We start from the raw sequence: 21,159 nt of genomic DNA on the forward strand, positions 1-21,159 counted from the left end.
CGGACGCACACTACTCAGATGCTCCCCGACGAAGGAGTCACCCTACACCGATCGCGGACTGATGATGGTTCCAACTCCTCTACAGGGCAGTCATGATCCGGGTGAACCCATCGGTATGCGCTGATTACTCGCAGGTTCATCAGCCGCTGCACACTGCAGAGCTTTTGCAGGTTACACTGCCTGCTCAAGGCTGGTGCTCCGTAGCGCAAAATGGATGAGGTCAACTCGCCAGGATCCTCCTTCTGCTGCAGCGGATCGCCGAGTAATTCGACATGGCCCGTGAGAGGGCTGCTGTCGCCATTGCCGCTCTTTTACAGGCGTAGTCGACGTGGGCCGTAAAGCTCAGCCGGTCGTCGATCATCACCCCCAGGTACTTGATCGCACGCTTGGATTCGATTGCGCACGGTTCAGCTGCAATCATCCCAGATTGTGCTGAAATCAGGTTGGTGATCAGCACCATCTCGGGCTTGTGGTGAGCCAGACGCAAGCTCTTGGAGCGCATCCAACTTTCTACCTTCTCAATAGCTGTAGCGAGTAGCTGGACCTCTCCGGTTGATGGGCCCGATGCCAGGAGAACCACGTCGTCCCGTGGGAAGACGCAGTCTCAGCAGTTCGACGTAGACAATGTTCCACAATACCAGGCCAAGTATCGATCCTTGTGGAACCCCTGCCGAGACACTCACTGTTTCCAGTCTCTCGCTGGGCATATACTGTAGTTGGCGGTTACGGAAATAACGCTCCAACATCATACGGCGACATCTTCTGAGTGCGGACATGCTCCGGAACGCTGAAAAACAGGTTGCCGGGGATCTGTTTGAAGTCGGCCTTCACATATTTTTCGTCGTCCATGATGCAACATTCAACTTTCGTCAGCATGTTGAAGTGCAACTTGTTGGCACGGGTTTTGGCGGACTTGTTCTGCTTCTCGTCGCGATTAGGGGCCTTTTGTACCTTGAACGTTCGAAGCCCAGCCTTAGTCCTGGCCTTCTGGACAAAACTTCGGCTTAGATGCAGATTCTTCTCCCGAATGGAGGCGTTCGGGTTTCGGTTGAAGGCCTCAACTACGCGTTTATGATTTTTGGTGTCCTCTCCCAGCTCAAGACATAAAACGCTTTGTTAAAGACAGAATGAGAGCTGAGTGGGAACAAAATTTGTACGCTTCTTCAAATTTCCTGAGAAGGATTAAGAAATGTACCACTAAATGGAATGATCGCAGGAACGCTTCTGAACAGCGAGTCTTGAGTAGGTTAAGAATAGGACATACTCGATCAACTCATTCATTCCTTTTTGAGAAAGACTCGCCACCTGTCTGTCAATTCTGTGGAGTACGGATTACTGTTCAACATATTCTCGTTGATTGTGATGGATATGACCAAGCCAGACGAGATCATGGAATAACCGGAGATATCAGTGGAATTCTACACACTAAGATTGCAAATATTCCCCTCGGGATGATGATCCTTCGAATCACAGGGGAATGGCTTTACTTTCCCGAAATTCGAATGAACATCCACCCGAATCACGCGACACATCATTTTCCCTGTGATTTTTGATGAAACTTCTACGTGCCCACGGGAACTCCAACAAACGTCATTAATTCAGGACAGTGTTTTCCTGAATTACGTTAGACATACTGGTTGTCAAATCTCCTTTCTCTTTTCCGCCACTGCAGATAATTTTAACCGCGAATAATTTTCAACCCTTCATCCATTTGTCGGTAGCCGTTTGTCGTTGTTTGTATTGTTCGGTGGAAGGTTTTCGCGCAAAATGAAAATTATTTCGATTGAGTTCGTTTTTTTGATTTTGAATGTAGTTGATGCCTGCCAGTTTCCGGCAAAACTCGTGATGGGACCCATGGAGAGTTTGTTGACTTTTTTTTTGCACGAGTCTTTTGCCCCGGTTTGATTCGTGTTTGGCCGGTTCGACTTGCATAAGTTTGATGGCATGACCACAAAACGCAAGGATCCAAAAACTAAACTTGCATAAAGCATCGGTAAGTTTCACTGCCATTCAGTGCTTTATTGATAATTATTGAATTTGTTTTTTTTTTGTTTACAGATTACCTGTTTCGATTTTGTGATGTAAATTGTTATGGTGAAAATGTAATTAATTTGCGAGAAAAAGTGTGTTTTTTTTAATTTGATGAAAATAAATTCGTATTGTTTTTAACGCCATGAACGTTTCTTTTATTTAAAAGCGATTTGGTTGAAGTTTAAAATTAAAAGAAAAGGGGGAAGAGGTTAGCAGCATTCATTTAAAACCACAGGAGGAAACCGTTTCGAACTTACAGGAGATTTGCAAAACTCCCTGCAAATTACAGGAGAATACCTTTTCGAACCTACTGGAGGATTTGACACTTGTTTTCCTGAGCTGTTTTTGTGTCCTGAAATCGTCCTGTAATTTCAGCTGTTGAAAATACAGAACGAAATCGTCCCGACCACAGGAGAAAAGATTAAGTGTGTACATAACGATTCATCGAGAGCAAACAGCAATTATAAGCTCCATGAAAGCTATTGAAATGTTCAATAAGATTTAAGTTAGGATATCATTATGTAAATAAGCTTTTAAGAAACTTTAAGACACGAATACCATGAAAATGGTAAAATGTCTTTAATAAAATAATAATAATAATAATAATTTTTGGTGTTGTACGGAATACTTTTTCCTTCACTTCTGGGCTTCCGATCGGTGGTCAATCATTCCACGAACTACTTAATTACTCGCGACACCGGGGAATTCGCGATTCCCAACGTTTTAGCGATGGAACTATGCGGGAGATCCTTGTTCTCGTGATGAATGCGCAAGATTTTATCACGCACGAGCTGTTCTTTCGACAATGCACTATAAACTAGATCCACCCAGATTTTCATTAAATTCTACCCAACGGTTAAAAAGTTACAGCAATTTCACTGTGAGAACTGTGAAAAATAACACTAATTCAAGTGACAAAAACATGATAAAAAAGACAAAAGTAAAAAAAAAGGAAAAAAATAGACAGAAAATACCAAAATGACACAAAATAATATAAAATTACAAAAATACAAAATATGATTCAAGTTACAAAAATTAACAAAATCACCAAAATAATTACAGAAAGCCAAAAATAAAAAATAAATGAGAAAACCACCGATATCCAAAAAATAACAGAATATCTATATATACAAAAAGCTATTTCTATGTGTTTGTTTTTTTGTACATATGTTTATTTGTCCTCTATAGAATCAGCCGTCTTGAGGCCTATAGAGCTGAAATTTGGCATGAATGCTCATTAGGACCAGGAATGCTGGAAAATGTTTTCAGATTTTCGGAAAACCCTTACAAGACAAATATTGTTTCATCGATATTGGCGTTATACATCGGATTGTGATGAAAATTTGCACATGAGTGTTTTGAGAGACAAACAATTCATTCCAGATATCAAATTACACGAGAGAATTTAAATGTTAAAAGTGGGATATGAGCAGGAAGAGGCGATGAAGTGATGCTTCCTTGAAAATGTGTGTTCCGTAATATTTTGCCACAATCTGTCTCGTTTCAAAGCAAAAGTTGCCGAAGGCTGCCACAAAAAGCCGAAGGCCTGCCACAAGTTGTGGAAGACCGACACAAGTTGTGGCTAAAATGAACTATGTTCGACACACGATTTTCTCTTCACCGCCTCCTTCTGGTTTTGCCATAATCTATCTCTCTCTCATTTTAAGGCTGCAACAAATTGCCGAAGGTTGTCACAAGTTGTGGCTAAAGCGGGCCATAGACCACATTTGCACAAATGCGATGAAATATGATGAAATTCTGTCGCTGTGAACACGATTTGCATCGTGTATGACACTGTTCAATCAAGCGCGCAAACGGTTTGGGTAAAATCCGTCGGGATCGAAATATTTTGTACAAACAACCCTCTGTGGCATGGTGTATGGTGCTGTTTGTACAAAACTCAGTTTGTTTTGTTGTTGCTGTTTCTGTTTTCGCCAGCAATCGTTTGTGTTCGCGTGAAATATGTTTGTATCGTGCGTGGGCGATCATAGAACCAAACAATCGTCGTGGAATCATCGAATTTGCACAAGCCATTGCTGTAGTCTACGACCCGCTTAAAGTAATTCATGTTCGACACACGAGATTCTCTTCACAGCCTATCACTGTGAAATCCTGTGGGGAGCTTTATCATTACACTAGAAAGCATAAACTACCACTTAGCGCCCGAAATTAAAATCAATCTATTCTCTTGGAGCTTGCGCATATTTTAGTATAGCGATAAAATCCTGGATTGGCAGATTTAGACCAGGCCCACCAATGGTTGCTAAACCTCGAATCGAGTACATTCAGCAACATATTTATCAACCCATCATCGCACCAACAGTTGCTTACTTGATTCGAGAAATAGCATTCGAGCAGTAGGTTGTTACAGGATGCGTTTATGTAGCAACCCGGTAGCAACGCATCCGGTAATCGCTATCAGAAAATGAACAAACACAAATACCAACCTGGATCGCAACAATGGGTGCGAAAATAAGTGAGTAGATAAAAACGCAACCAATCAAAACTTCTAAAATACCGACCGAAATAGCAACTTGCGGTGGGCTTGGTCAGTAACGAAATAAATATCCACTTCTCCAACCAGCTTTGGTGGAGTAAAACACTCAGCCAGGCGGAAGAGGAAGGATTGCGCAGAGAGGGATTCAATTCTCAAACAATTTTTTCAAAACGATATCGTAAAAAGCATCGGCCAACAACATGGTAGTCTCCTCATTGTCGCCATCAATGCCGGTGGAATTTGCTCCTAGAGTACTCAAATTACTTTTCTGGTTGAGGGATGCTGGTCAGTCGGTTTCATTCCCGTTTCCAGAGTAGGTACTGAAGAAAAAAAATGAATTCGAGGCATAACTTTCGAAAAAGAGGACTTGGAAATAAAAACAAAGCTCGAACCAATACGTTGAAAGCTGCAGAAGGAAAACTGAATAAGCTCTCCCCTTAATTCCCGGTGTCTGGTAAATTGAACGAACGTATGAACGAACATTTCTGCAAACCACTCTTGTCTCACTATGTGGGGCTGATGTTGAATGTCATCGATGGGGATGTAAACAGTTGGGGGTCGACTTTAAATGGAGAACGAGTTTTTTTTTTTTGTTAGAAAGATTCGTATGTTACCATTCCTTTTCCAGCATACTTTTCATTTGTAACGAGAACGGGAAAAGCATCAAACGAATTATCATTTTTCAATTTTAACAGAAAAATCTAAAAATAAGAATGCCGAATAATTCATTTCTTAGTTTCTGTGGCAGTTTACATGATTTTATTGAAGAAAACTAGCTTTCATTCGACTTAAATAAACTACCTTTGTGAAGGACACTCAAGAAGTACGATGCTTTCTTCCAAAAGTAATCTTGAACTCATCAAATGTGTATGCCCAATTAATGTCCTCCCTTCCTTTAGAGTCAACGCTAGTCGAGATTTTCAGCTCATCTGTGGGGCAATTCCACACCACAATCCGGGAACGGCTTTGTTCCTGATAGGGGGACGGCAGCTTCTCCCCAAATCTGCTGCCAGGTCCCAAAACTGGACAACTTGCTGACCGAGGAACTATCATCAGGCTTACAATACCAATACAAATTTGTTCGTTCGTGTTAGCATCAATTTTTACTCTCTCCGGAGCCACTGCTACTATTGGAGAAACAAACCATGCTCTGTTCCGATAAAATATAGCATATAGCATACTCTCATCCATCGACCGGCTTCTGACTGAATCTGTGTTTTAATTCCTCAAACGCCCCTCCCCAATTACATGCATTGGGTGGGCAGCGAGCAGCGCAAACGACCACATGACCTCCCTTGTTTTCGTTCAACACCCAAGAGCAGCACCGGTTCTCGACTCGACCATCGTTTCCAAGAATTCCGCTGGCTGCGTGATCTTGAACGCTCTGCTGGCCAACAATGAGCCTAAGGTGCGCTGCAACTAAAGCAACCTGTTATTGAAGTTAGTTTTTAATAGATTTTTGAGTTCAGTGAAGTAAAACAATAATTGTTCATAGATTATGGTTTCAAATCTCTGCGTTATACCGCATGATTAAATATTTAAACGTTTTTTTTTGGAATAATCACCATTCTGATAAATGAAAGTCTCAGATAATTTAAATACAGAGGTCGTCAGATTTGAGATTTTTGACAATTGGTTTACTTATTACGACACATAAAATAAATATACAATATGTTGTTATTTTTAAATTACATTTCAAAACTTTATTATGTATTCGATATAAATTACTTCAAATTTTAAATACCATTATACAATTTTAGTCGATATTTTCTAATACAATCGTTTAAATAAATAAAACTTTCATGAGTGATTTAAAAAAAATTACTATAAACTTATACACTGTAAAATGTGAATAGGGATGACGTGAAAATGGTTGTGATTCGAATTTAACTCGAATATTTTTTTTACGCTTTGAGATAATAAGTAGGCTGATTTAGTACGTTAAAGTAGATGTAAATAAATTTAAAAAAAAACTGCATACAAGTTTGATAAACAACATAGCTTAACAAACGTGGCTTGGGAAAACCACAAACAGTGTTGAAGACAAACTTCTTGATGTTCAGTGAAGTGCAGAGGTCCGCAACCGGTAGAAAGTTCGGGTCATTTATTTGAATAAGGATTGATAGCATTTTGCGAAAAGCGGTCCCAATGTTGAGTTTAAAAATTCTTTAACAGATAGCGTCTAATGAATGAATTCATTGACCAAAAATTTTAGGCAGGACCACGAAAACTATAAGAAAGTGCCATTGACAGACCCCAAAAAAAGCTGAAAATCAACTATGTGACCAAAGTTCATATATGATTAAATCTTCTAAGAGTCCTAGAGGATTTGACAGTTGGCTAAAATTAGATTGATTAAAAGGGAAGATGATTGATTCAGGGTGACCACAACTTTTTCATTTTGAAATTCCCGTCTTTTTCCCGGTTTTCCCAGTCATAAATACAAGGTTTTCCAGGTTTCGATGGTCTGAAATTTTCATCTTATTTTATTGATTTGGATGATTCATCACATTCATATCATTGAACATTTAGACAAACTTGATTCTATGTTAAGGTTTCTTTCTGAAAATGATTAAAAAATGCTACGTGACGGTGTAGAAAAGCTGGAGTTGACGACACTTTAATGCATTTATAACATATTTTGAAATGAGGCTTTGAAATCATGTTCACAATGGTTTTAAAATGTTGTGTTAAATAATATTTTCAGTTAATCAGTCGTGTCACAAGTGTCACAAATAAAATAGTTACAGATACCAAGCGTGTCATTACAGTTCACAAAATTCATGTCACTGGGAATTGAAAATTGTTCCGAAGTGCTTTCTTAATTTCCGAAGTGCATTCAATCATATAACTCGCTCGTCACAGTGAATTCGATTAAAATGTTGATTTCAGCAATAGATGCAATTTCAGGTGTAATAAATTATTGCTAAAATTGATCTCACAGACTCTCAGGGGATTTTCCATAGTTGCATCATATTTTTCAAAATTATAGTAAAATTTTAGTTAAATTATAGTAGTTATGAACACTTGTCTTAATGCATTTATTAATTGTTTAAACTTACCATTTATGATTAAAATACAACATCTTGAAAATAGCCGAAACATATGAAACATATGAAATGTCAAAACGAAAATACCCCATGACTAACGAATTGTAATTTTTGAAAGATCACAAATCCTATCTAGAATCTAGACGCAGTATTCAGAATCCTCTAGAAATATTACCAATACTAAAAGCTTTTACCTAACGAGATATCAGAGTAATTTTGATCATAATCACCTAAGTTGACCCTACCATTTTTGAACATAGGGCTTGTGATATAGCTCAGTTGGCAAGTCTGTTGTCTCCTGAGCCGATGTCCGTGAGTTCGAGCCCAAGAGTAAACATCGAACATAGTTGTACCGGATAAGTTTTTCAATAACGATCCGCCAACTGCAACATTGATAAAGTCGCGAATGCCATAAAGATGATAAAACGACTATAATCGAAACAAAACAAATTTTTTTTTTCAACATACATACTTGTCTTTTGTTTTAACCTGTTCTATTTTTAAAACAAATTACAATTAAATAAAAAAAAAAATTTTTAGTTCTGAAAAAGCAAACATTTTTTTTATTGCAGATCCAAGCTTACTTATGGTTTTCTTCCAATTTTAGGTGAATTAATTGTTTTGCAATGTCATGCCATTTCGCAAAAGAAATACCGCTATTCAATTGCTGATAATTTTTTTGCCTAATAAGAAACGCAGTTACAACCTTCGACGAAGTGGTTAAGCGGTAATTTACCTTATAAATTGGCAAAAAAAACTGTGAGCAGGCTTGGTTCTACAGAAGAAAAAAAAACAAAAATGAGGTTTATTTTTCAAAATTAAATACAAGCATAAAAGTTCCAATTTACTCAACATATCGTTACTTAAAAATTCTGCCATAAATAATGGATGAATTAAGAACCAAAACAAAGCTTTTTAGACCCCAGATTTAAGGAATTAAAAAATCAACCTATAACAACTATTTTTCCACAGTTTTTAAAGCTTGATCCAGTACTGCAAAACGTTGTAAACTAATTTAAAAAATAGGTATATATATCTTGTTTCTTACACTTTTCAAAGAATTCAAATTTTTGTTTGGTCAAATTTTTTAAGTTAGTGATGAATTAAATTACTTCCATCGACAATTTTTTTTTTCTCAACTAATTCATAATTCATGCAGTAGAGGGTTAGCTTTGTTATGCAGAAACAAGGAAATTTCAGCCTTTTTCAAAAGTTAATACTTTTGTCGCAAGATAGAAATAAAGCAAATACCAAATTTGGATTCGGCGCCCTCAAATTAGTCAAAATTAGCTCTTAGACCTTTGGCACCACAGAAAAAATGTGAATTTGGTTGCCTTGTTTTATCGAACAAAGAACCAAAAAAAAAAAAACAATTAATTCTGATGCAATAATTTTGTTACTTTGTTTGTTTGTTGAAACAAAACCTCTTTTTAACATTCAAATAACTACAATAATACACTACCTGATAAACAAAAAAAAAACAATAATACTATCTGATATACTTCATTCTAAAACAAATATATTATATTTTGAGTATGGTTCCATGCAGTTTTGAATAATTGTTACAGTTTTCATGTTTCTAAATACACTCTCATTGAAAAGCTGTTATAACTTCTTTACAGTAGAACTAAAAAGTTTGTTTCAAGAATATTTCAAGTAAATTTTCACTGGAAATTAATCAAATTTTCGTTGTCACGGATAAAGGAAAAAATAAGTTCATTCAAAATTTTTGTATTTTTTTTTTTTAAATTTGAATTGTAACACATTCAAGCTTTGGAAAGTGTTTTGAAAAGTCTTCTGATCGTTTCCTATTTAACTCCGCAAATTTTAAGAGATGTCGATTTATTGTTATTAAGCTACAAAAAATACACGGTGATGTGAGTAAAATTGATTTTCAGATTTATTTTTAATTTTTGTCTTGTGTTTAACTCTTGAATTAAACACAATAACTGGAAAATATTATATTAGTCTCTTTTTACTTTTCCAAGTTTTCAATAAGTTCAAAATTCAAAATTTAACATTAATTTACTTTGAGCCCTGGGTTCCGGTGAAAATTGAGTTTTTTTTTTAAATCAAAGGTAATTGAAGAGAGATCAGTGAAATTTTAATTAGTTTTATATTTCAACCCATTCATTATGAATTTCTTACCACACATTTTAAAACTGAACAATTCTGACATAGAATTTAAATGATAATTTTGAATTTTGGGTTGAATCCCTGATCTTGGAACCAAAACTAAATTTTGGCTTTATTTTGTAAGTTTTCCCATTTTTGGGCCTGGATACCCGGTTTTCCCGGTGCGATTTCCAATTCCCGGTTTTCCCGCTTCTGTGGCCACCTTGTTGATTCCACGAAGGTGATGAACGTGAAAGGTTTCATCAAGCGCAATCCTAAAATTTCGAATGGGGAATTGATAAAAAAGATATTTTTTTTTTACTGGTTCATCCAGCTGACTCATAAGTGTCGCCAACGGTCCGTTCGGCACATGTGCACACTCACATGGCGGTCGAACCATCCATAATTAACTGTATCGAAAAATGTAGTGCCTTCTCTATTGGGTACTACTTCTTCAATACAGTTAATTGATGCGGGACAAAGAATTTAGCATGTGGTCAAGCTTCTATTTCAAATGCTCTTCGCTCTTTTCACCACCTTAGAATTTTCTTCTGATCTTCTATCCGTCTTTCATTTCAACTCTTTAACCCTCACCGATAAAGCCGCAAATTCATTTCATAAAACAAATTCACGGTGATTTCTCCTCTTAAAATAATATAATGTTTTAGTTTTGCACCTAAAACTTAACCTAAAGTTAGAACATTTTCAAAAAATCGCACTCAATATTCAAAGCCAATCATCTCGCGATAGGGTGAACCAAATTTCAAAATTTGAGTTGCATTAGAATCCTTATTCTATACTTCTCAAAACACAATAAAAAAATTTTGAGCAAAAATTTAAGAATGTACAATTGATTAAAAAAATAGACACTTAAGTTATCGTCCAAAAGTTTGGGATCACCCCTCAGTATGGTGTATCGGCCAAAAACATATAAATTTATCTCATTCATATCTTTCTCATCTAATATCGTATTGCAGATCTGAACGGTGCATTTGAAGGCTTAGGAATTGTTGTTTTTTCATAAATTCATAAAAAAAAATATATTTTAAAGTGATAACCATAAAAAAATTACCTGAAATTAATTGTTTTTTTGAAAATTCACACTTATGATTGTGATTTTTTTATGGTTATGGATTTAAAATATATTTTTTTAAATGAATTTATGAAAAAACAACAATTCCTAAGCTTTCAAATGCACTCTCCAAATCTGCAATACGATGTTAAATGAGAAAGATATGAATGAAATTAATTTGTATGTTTTAAAAAGAATGATCCCAAACTTTTGGCCGATTCACCATACTAGGGGTGATCCCAAACTTTTGGACGATAACTTAAGTGTCTATTTTATTAATTAATAGTACATTCTTAAATTTTTGCACACAAGTTTTTGATTGTGTTTTGAGAAGTATAGAATAAAGATTCTAATGCAACTATTGAGTGCGATTTTTTGAAAATGTTCTAACTTTAGGTTAAGTTTTAGGTGCAAAACTAAAACATTATTTATGGGAAAAATACCTCCGAAATAGCTATTGCTCATTATCTTTCAAATGAGATCAGAAGATTTGCAATATGTCCTAAGACGGCTGAGATATGAACGATCAAAATTTGCATGTTTTTTAGCGGGTGATCCCAAACTTTTGGCCGGCAGTGTAAACACACCTTGGGTACCACAACGTTGGTACACTGAACGAAATCGGGCTATAAGGTTTATTGGGAATTTTAGTGTTTTTGCACTAAAAGAAAATCCAATACTTTTTACTAATATACGGTCGAAATAGGGTTGATTAATTTTATAGGAAATTTCAATGAATTTTAAAGTGCGCCAAGATAATATAATTCATTATGAAAAGAAGTAAAATGAATAGTGTAAAGATTCAATAAAATATGTCCTAGTTCAATTTGTTATTAAATTTGAAGTTTTTTTTTTCACTAGAGCGTAAATAAAATACATTATTGAGATTAATTATTAAAAATTTATTGTTACTGGATTTATCCCGTCTTAAAAAATACATCCATCTCTGGCCTTTGAAATTCAAGGAAAATTTTCCGTTGAAATCAATTGTACCATGTAGATTGGAGCATTTTCCGGATTCGGTTATTGTTCTCAGCCGTTCTATTGATGAGGATTCTGTAGTGATTCCCCTCGCCAACTCGTACTCCGTTTTTATGTGATCATCTGAAATCAACATTAATAATAAAATCATTACTCGTTGAAGATGTATGTATGTTTCAAAACCCACCTATCTAAGACTTTCCATAATCGCGAAGGTATAGGTCTGGAAGTTCTTCTGGTCCGGGTTACTCCACTCTTCTACAGAAAGGATATCATCCGAAGAACCAAATCTCGTCGGGAGTTGAATGAAGTATCACGTACTACGTAAATTCTGAAGTTGTAGCTTAATTATTCTCCTTTCTGTTGTTGTATGGTGAACCTTTTGAGCATATTCGCCTGATCAAAATCTTGCGCCCGCAAGTTACTCTGACCAGACGAGCAAATTTCAATTAACGATGCTTCCGTTTAAATCAGATGAAAGCTGAAAAAAACATTAAAAAAGTTAATTTTATTTAATTTTGAATTTGTGTTTACTTACTTGACCAAAAAAATAATGGAGTTTATTTTTTTACCCCTTGTTGTTCGATTCTTCGCTGCCAAATGATTTTTTGATTCCGCACCAACCAGATGTACAAACTAATGGGCTCAAAAACACATCAGCCGATTTATTTTTGGGCATTTAAGTTTACCAGCAGCTAGGCTTACTTTCCAAGTCTAAACAAGTACCGAAAACTAAATAACGAACAAAGCTACTGTATTTTCCTATACGTTTCAAAAAGTGCTACAAGTATATACGATTCATTGGATTTTCTAGTATGTTTTACTGGATACTGTCGGATATCGACGAACTTGTAGAAAGTATTGGATTTCGTAATGTTTTTTATAAAATTTTTCATTAGTATTTATCAGGCAATGAAATTATAACAATTATTGAAATGAGCCTATACATTTTATAGCCCGATTTGGTTCAGTGTAATACCTTTTGGTTACACGGGTTTTTTTCGGTTTTTTTAAGCTTTGACAGAGGTGCCAGGTGTTCTGTTTGTTAAGAATTTGTTTGGATTTTCTGTTTGTTGAGTATTTTATTAGAGATTTTAAGCCTCTTTGGTTTATTCATCCTATACACACAGCAGTCTTGACCAAGGTCTTTTAAATTACTAGGTTCTCTGACTTTTACAGTCAGTAGGCGTGGAGAGCGCGATGAAGTGGGGTGATGCTCGTTATCTTTGTTTACAAATTTGCAGTGTGCTAAAATGAAAGTTAAATCCCTGGAAAAAAAAAAGCTAAAATGAAAAGACAAGCTTAAGTCTCAACTGTCCTATGGACTAAAAGTAAACAAACGCAACGAAACAATCAATATGGCTGATTCTGAAATTTGAGAGATCGTATCACCTCCTATTTACCCCCCTTAGTCTTGACTCTTGATTTTCGAAATATCCTTATTTTTTTAAGCTGTCCTGATTTTCAAAAAAAAAACATCTCAATAAGGATCACATTTGTAGTGAAGTTGTGAGAACATCGAATAAAGCTGCAATACAATATTTAAACTCATTTAACGGATGGTAATCTTTGGTCCAGATGATATTTCAATGGTGCTTTTCGATATGAACTTCAGTCCAGCCAGGAAGATGCTGAATTTTGATGCATATATTATAAAGGTAGGGACCACTTTGAAAACAACTGATTTAAACGAATTCGGTAGTGAATTTTGATTAGGGCGAATGCGCCATATGTAAACACATGGAGTTATCAGCATGGTGATAAAGTACGTTCGGAGACCTACATTTTGATGGTACAACGTTAACTGAAGGATAATTGGTTTTCGAAAAATAATGAAAACAAAATAATTTTTTGCTGGGAGCTTATGGAGATGTCAAACTTTGAACGCGTTTTTCTCGAAACAGTGATGTTGGCGCATTCGCCGTATTCAAAATTCGATACCGAATTGTTCTACATTTATCAGTCATAACTTTCATTAGACCAAAACATCTTTTAAACCTGTTCAATTGTTATTCGAAAAAAATGATAGAATTCCGTATACTGAGTATGAATTTGTGGCAAGGGCTAAGCGCCCTTATGTCCACAATCCGGTATTCTCGTTTTTCAATCATTACCCGACCCACGAGACCGTCCAGCAATTGGATGGGTGCGGTGCGGTGGGTGGCATAGCACAACGAGCACGAGGCGAGGTGCATAATAAAAACGTGTTGATTTCATGCTTCTTTGTTTTTCATACATATTCCATGAATGCGGTTGATTTAGCTCTCACTTCCTCTCACCGTTTTTTTCTCTCGAAAGAGTTGTTTTCTTGAAGCCGGAGTTTCTCTTCTCTCTACGCTAAGAATATTGGTGGGAGCGGGAGCACAAGTTTGCACATGGCAAGCAGTGTGTTGGTTGTGCAAAAAGAGCGATCGATCCACTTAAAGGCCAATGGCATTTTTTTTTGTTGCTGTTTTGTTTCTAGGTAGAAGTGTGAATTCGACTGTAACGGCAATTCGTAGCAAAAAAAAATCGCATCTAGAAGGGTGGTATCATCATGTGATCAGCCAGCAGCAGAAATGGATGGGGGCCACCGCCTTCTTTGCGGCGGAGTTCCGAGCGTTCCGACCATCCGGAGAAGCGTGTGTGAAACATATGGATAGGAGAGAGAGGTGGTGATTTTGCACCATCTATGGACGTACGAACGACCCAGGGATGTTGTCGGTTGGATTCGTTGGATTGGATTGGGCAGCTTCTATCATGGCATGAGGAGTTCCGCGTCATGTCACGTACACTTTAATGTGTACGAAATCGCTTCGAGTTGACTTTCGGTGAGGGACATTATACACACCCGAGGTTTTATCGACGCCACTGGCCAGTGCCAGTGTGGCGTGTTGATGAGAAGAAAATGTCAAGATTGTAAATTGTAATCCAAGAGCAGAAATGCGGGACGCGCACGCACACATCCACTCTCTATATATAGAGGGTTAAGATGAAATAGTCACACCATCGCCATTTACTTGTTACTTTGTTCCACTAGTTTTTTTTAGTAGTTAAGTACAACAGAAAAAGTATTAAATTACTAGTTAAGGTACTAAAAAAAGTAAAGGAGCAAAACGTCAAGAACCATTATTTCCAGGTTCCGTTTTCTTCGTAAGAGAAAGATTCATAAAGAGAAGGTATACTTACTATTTTTAGCAGCGGTGGATGAAATTTGTGTTCAATTTAAAAATATATTTACACTCCCGCTGCTCACGGCTATTTTAAAATCACTTCAATTAATGTTAATACTGCGAAATTTTGTTTGTGAAGATCTCTCAGTTCACGGCAATATAAAAATAATTATTTACAAGTTAAAATCAGTGCTGTTCGGATTTAGCACACACTCGACGACGAGCAAAGGGGGGACACGACGAATCAAATCCGAATCGAAACCGGGGGGAAGCCACTTGAGTCGCTCTTTTTTCGGCTTCAGCAGCAGTATTTCCACATTTTCATATACGCAAATTAGCACCCGATTAAATTTTGCAAGCGGCTAAACAGTCGTCGACCAACTACTATACCGTATATAAACACTGGAGTGGAGAGTATAATGATTGGCGTACATCCGCTGCCACTTTTTTCTCCTTCTATATTTTATCTTCTGTACACTACACGATCGTATACGGGATACGGATCAAAACGCGGTACTGAGAAAAAAAAATATAACCCGGTAAACGGCACAGGCGAGGTGTTGTTCTACTGATACTTTTAGTTGTCGAGTTGGGATGGATGGTGAAAAGTGTAAAAACCGAGACCGGAAAGATGGTTGCGGCGCGCCCGTTTTGGTTTCTGTCGTCGTCGTTCGAGAAGAAAATCCGTCCAGCTTGGGGTTCGACACAGTAATGTCGAACGTTTTGCTCTGCTCCGAGCACGAACGCAGCGCAGCCCGTTGCTTGCTGTTGTTGAGAAGGGAAAGACACGCGGCAACGGTGATGAGGATGGAGCACGTTACGTTTACAACACAACGACGGCCCAAAACAACCGGAGGAATAGAACAGGAGAAGAAAACAACGCTCTCCCGTACACAAAACAAACACCACGCCACGCTCAACTCATGCAAGAAACGGAAAGAGAGCGAGAAAATACGGAGAAAGAGAGTAATCAAACCGGCCCGGCTTCATCAATCCGCGTCCGCGTGGAGTTCTTCAAAAGAGGAAGGTAACCTGTTCTGTTGCTGTCACTTGACAAGAACGTGCTCCTCTGGCCATGGCGGGCGGGCGTCGCGAATCGCGATACCAACACACACGTCGCGCCTACTCGACACGTTGGAGTTTTCTCTCCGTTCTCAGGATCTTCTCTTCGTTTTTGGAAAATTCAACTCCCACAAAACACACACACCCAAATGAAATCGAATAAACGCCATCATAGCCCCCCGCCCAATAAACGTTGCGAATTTTAAAACGTTTCACACAACTTTAATAAATCAGTAATTCGGGATTAAACGGTCAGTACCTTCATAAACGACATGAAAAAACATAAGTATTCTTAACTCATTATTCAAATTATTGGCATTCAACAAAATATTGCCCAATGTTTAGTGAATATGCAGGTTTGATACCAATTTTAATAAAATAAAAAATTACATCCGTCCGCACGCTCTACAGTAAGAAAAATATAAAAATATGTTTACAGTAGTAGTTTTACATTTTCATAACACCGATAAAAAAAAAAAAAGAAAAAGAGTATACCACAAATATTTGTGTTACTAAGATCTTGCGAGATTTCGAAATTGCAGCGCACGCGTTTTTCCCCCGTCTGTAAAAATCGTGTTTTTAAATTGTTTGGAATAGTGAAATATATGAAATAGAGAAAAATTTCAACAGAAGCTAAAAAAAAGATGACTCGTGGATGGGTCGTCTAAGTTTTGGTTGGAAGTGATTCAATCAACCCCCTGGCAACTTGACGTTTTCCATACAAATCGCGTGTGCCAGTTTTTCTGGTTCTCTGGTTCTGTCAAATCCAAAATCAAGCAACTTAACATGTCGGAAGGGTGCATTTTCTTTTGATTGATTCAATAAATGGAAAAAAACGTTACGAATTTGAAGTTTATAGCTTAGTTTTATGTAAAGTTTATCTGTTTTCAAATGTTCAGTCCAAGGAAACTACACCCAAAATTCAGCCTCTGTGCCAATGGCGTGTAGTCAATTACATAGCATCATTGGTACAAGAAGATAACGCGACCGGTGCTGATTCGATTTGCTCCCACCGGCATTAATCTCCCAAGTTAACCGAATTGCGTATGTCTGAAAGAAACAAAATAAAAACGCTTTCACGTCCCTCCCTATCGCATCACAAGACGAAGAAGGATGGAAATAAATACCGGCCAACACCAGGCAGCCAGCCAACCGAGCACTGTGCGTGTGAATGTAGCAAAAGCAACAACAAAAACATCCTTCTAATTCAATCCCTTCAATCCACCAGCAAACTACCACGGCCAAGCTGTGCGTGTGTATGCAGTAAAAGCAACAAAAAAAACATTGCTTCAATTCAATCTACCGGCAAACAACCACGGCTAAGCTGTGCGTGTGTATGTAGCAAAAGCAACAACAATTCACCGGCAAACAACCAACGGCCAAGCTGCCCGGCTTTAGCAGCTGTGTATATGTAGCGTGTGTATGTAATAGCAGGCAGTAAGCAAAGCACAGTTCTCATTCAATGGGTTTCCCGTTCCTTCGCTCCCGTTCCCTTTGCCGTTTCCATCGCAAGACAAAGGCCTACCTTGAAAGGCGGCCAAACGCCGGGAAGCCACCGTTGTGCGATTTTTTCGGTGGCAGAAAGCCTATGACAAATATCCCTCGTCCTGCATGAAGCTCAAATAGTACACTGGTTAAGATGTCGGACTGGCAAGACGATATAATTGGTGATATGAGTTCAACTCTCCCTACGGGCGCTGTAATTTTTTTTTCTTGTTTCTGGGGTGAATTATCCAATAGGAAAGAAATCCCATAAAATGTTTTTCTTGTTTCGCTTCAATGTAGTGGTCATGCATCATTTTAGTTGGAAGCCGAGTCCTTATGCCAGTTACGGTTTTTCAAACATATCATCTTCGGCACAGTGCACATTTCAGCGCATTATCGGCACAGAGATTTGCTAAATAGGCATTGGATTTTTGCAACCTCTTCTATGGGTGTAATAGAACGTCAATCTGTGTGTTCTTCATGTGTTCTGAAACTTCTGAACTGATTAAAATATTTGACTGATATCTAGTAGATCTCTCTACGAACTAAGATCCGAATCTTCAACTCAAACGTCAAATCCGTATTGCTGTACGGGTGTGAAACTTGGTGCACATATGCGGTGACGACGCGAAAACTGCAAGTTTTTGTGAATCGCTGCCTGCGGAACATCATCCGCGCTTGGTGGCCTGGCAACTGGATCTCAAACGTTGAACTGCATCGCCGGTGTCATCAAAAGGCGCTAGAAATCGAGATTCGGGAACGTAAGTGGAGATGGATCGGGCACACGCTGCGAAGAGATGAAAACGAGATTTGCAGAGAGGCGCTTGACTGGAATCCAGATGGGCATCGAAGAAGAGGCAGGCCCAAAAGCTCGTGGCGGCGAAGTCTAGCCGCTGAAATCCGCACAGTTGACGAGAACCTTGGCTGGCAGCAAGTGAAGACGCTGGCTCCGGATCGCCAGCAGTGGAGATCTTTTATCTCAGCCCTATGCGCCGGTCAATCGGCGCTGGACCCTTAGGTAGGTAGGTCTAGTAGTTTTCTAGGACAAGGACCCCCCATCGAAACCATAGAAGGCAATCGTCGTCAATACATGTAAAATACAACGTCACCACGTCAATCATCAAGTGATTTTCATAAACTACGATGCATAAGAATACTTTGGAATGGCAAAAAAGCCACATTTTAGCTAAACATTAACCGTTAAATGGAAGCTATGCAAAAAGTAAAAAGATATAATATTGAATGAGAATAATAATTTCGGTTGAAACATCCTTTCCTTCATTCGAAAGTTATGAATTTGCCTGATTCGCACCACATTTGATGATATGCCCTTTCCATGTTCATGACTCGAAAAGTATGTAAACAAGCGGTACACATGCGACATCTGCGATTTTGAAACAGACACACGAAACTCGGCCGAACTGTCAAGTTGCCAGGGGGTTGGATTCAATAGCGCATTCAAAAGTGTTTGTGAAACCGCAAGACGATACCGTGGAAAAATTAAAAGGTTGTGGGATTTTCGTTTGCAGTTGAGGTTAACAGAAAAATATTTTCTAAATCACAATGTCCAAAGATGAAAAGTTGGAAATTAAAAATGAAAGTGCGTGTTGAGCAATTTTTATTTTGAGAGCAGCTGAAAAATTCATTTTAAAACGGACGTGAAAGCGGGAAATATTTGTGATTTAGTTTTCATTGAGCAAACGTCTTGAAGTTGACTTGTTGCATACCGCGGATTACTGCGATTATGTAAATTGGTTAACTGTTTAGGACGTAAAAAAGTTAGAAAACGTGTTGTCTGGAAGGAAAGGGATTAGTTTTTGATATTTTTTTTTAATATACCTCCGGCCGAAGCAGTACCGAAGTATCATCACTAATGACGAAAGTGATTCCCAACGAGAGCCAAAACCCGGTGAGCCAATTCCAATCTTTCGCCTTTATATTTTTTTTTCACTTATGCACTAGTTGATGGTTTTTAAATGTTTGTATTTTAATAATGTTTTTTAATCATATAAGATATACATTTTTAATTATTAAACTGAACACAATCATCTACTTTTAAAACAGAAAGTTCATTATTTGCAGAGTGGTTTTGAAGTTATCTCACTATCAAATTCTCTTAAAAGGGTAAAATATTTGAAGAACCTTTCGAGCTCTTAACAGACCTCGATAGGTTTAATGTTCTATTAATGTTTCCGTTTCTTTTTTATTTTCAAGAGCGAGTAAAGGCGCTTTATCCTTGGTCTAAGACCAGAAATGATTGTACACTGAAATCCAAAACAGTTCAACGCAGAAAATTACAAGTAAAATTAAAAAAACTTTCATCGAATATATCAAATTATTAAAAAGATTTCTAGTCTTAAGTTTTGTGATTTCTGTGTACCAAATAAATCATTTCCAGCCGATGAAGAATGGCTCTAGTGATTGGTGAAGTTATTTTACATTCAGCATGTTATTTTCATCACGGAGCATTTTTCTTAGCATGCTTCCAACGATCCCCTTTGAAACGTATGGTACTGGTGGTCCACGTTTCTTCCTGTTCCTGTGTTCCAGATGTCTTTGCGTTCTCTGCTCCATGGTAGGCCCAACCATTTTATGTTTTTGATCATTTTGATGTTCTTTATGTTAAAATGATCAAAAATATGAACAAAGACAAGAAGAAAAATAATACACGCTTATTATTCTTTGGGACTCAGACATAAGTTCTGGCTATGGAAGTACGATTAGTGATTAGTGATTAGTGATACCACAAATATTTGTGTTACTAAAGTTTTGTCAAAAGCTCATTTTATTTTCATGATTTACATAGGATGGCTTCAGAAATTATCACCACCAAAAATTTCTGTCAAAAAATTTTGCATTACAAAGAAAACAATCAGATTATTGGCATTTGAAAATAATCACAGCCGTCCGCTTACCACCACATAAATACATTTGTTAAAAAAAAACCTTCGACTACACAAATAACTAAACTGCAGAATAACAAAAATGAACAAAATAAAATGGCTTAAAATAAAAAAAAGATACAAGAATGACAAAAATGACAATCAAGACCAAAATGACATAAATGCCAAAAATGACAAAAATAACAAAAATTACAAAAATGAAAATAATGACAAAAATAACAAAAATTAACAAAAATGACAAAAATGACAAAAATGACAAAAATGACAAAATCGACAAAAATGACAAAAATGACAAAAATGACAAAAATGACAAAAATGACAAAAATGACAAAAATGACAAAAATGACAAAAATGACAAAAATGACAAAAATGACAAAAATGACAAAAATGACAAAAATGACAAAAATGACAAAAATGACAAAAATGACAAAAATGACAAAAATGACAAAAATGACAAAAATGACAAAAATGACAAAAATGACAAAAATGACAAAAATGACAAAAATGACAAAAATGACAAAAATGACAAAAATGACAAAAATGACAAAAATGACAAAAATGACAAAAATGACAAAAATGACAAAAATTACAAAAAATGACAAAAATGACAAAAATGACGAAAATGACAAAAATGACAAAAATGACAAAAATGACAAAAATGACAAAAATGACAAAAATGACAAAAATTAAAAAAATGTCTTAAATGACAATCATTGTCTTACTTAGCTTTTTTAATTTTGTTCAATAATGTCATTTTTGTCATTTTAGGGTTGTTTTTGTTTTTATCATTTTGTTCTGATTTTCGACACCT

The sequence above is a fragment of the Uranotaenia lowii genome, chromosome 3 (genome assembly GCF_029784155.1).
Source record: "Uranotaenia lowii strain MFRU-FL chromosome 3, ASM2978415v1, whole genome shotgun sequence".
NCBI classification, from domain to species: domain Eukaryota; kingdom Metazoa; phylum Arthropoda; class Insecta; order Diptera; family Culicidae; genus Uranotaenia; species Uranotaenia lowii.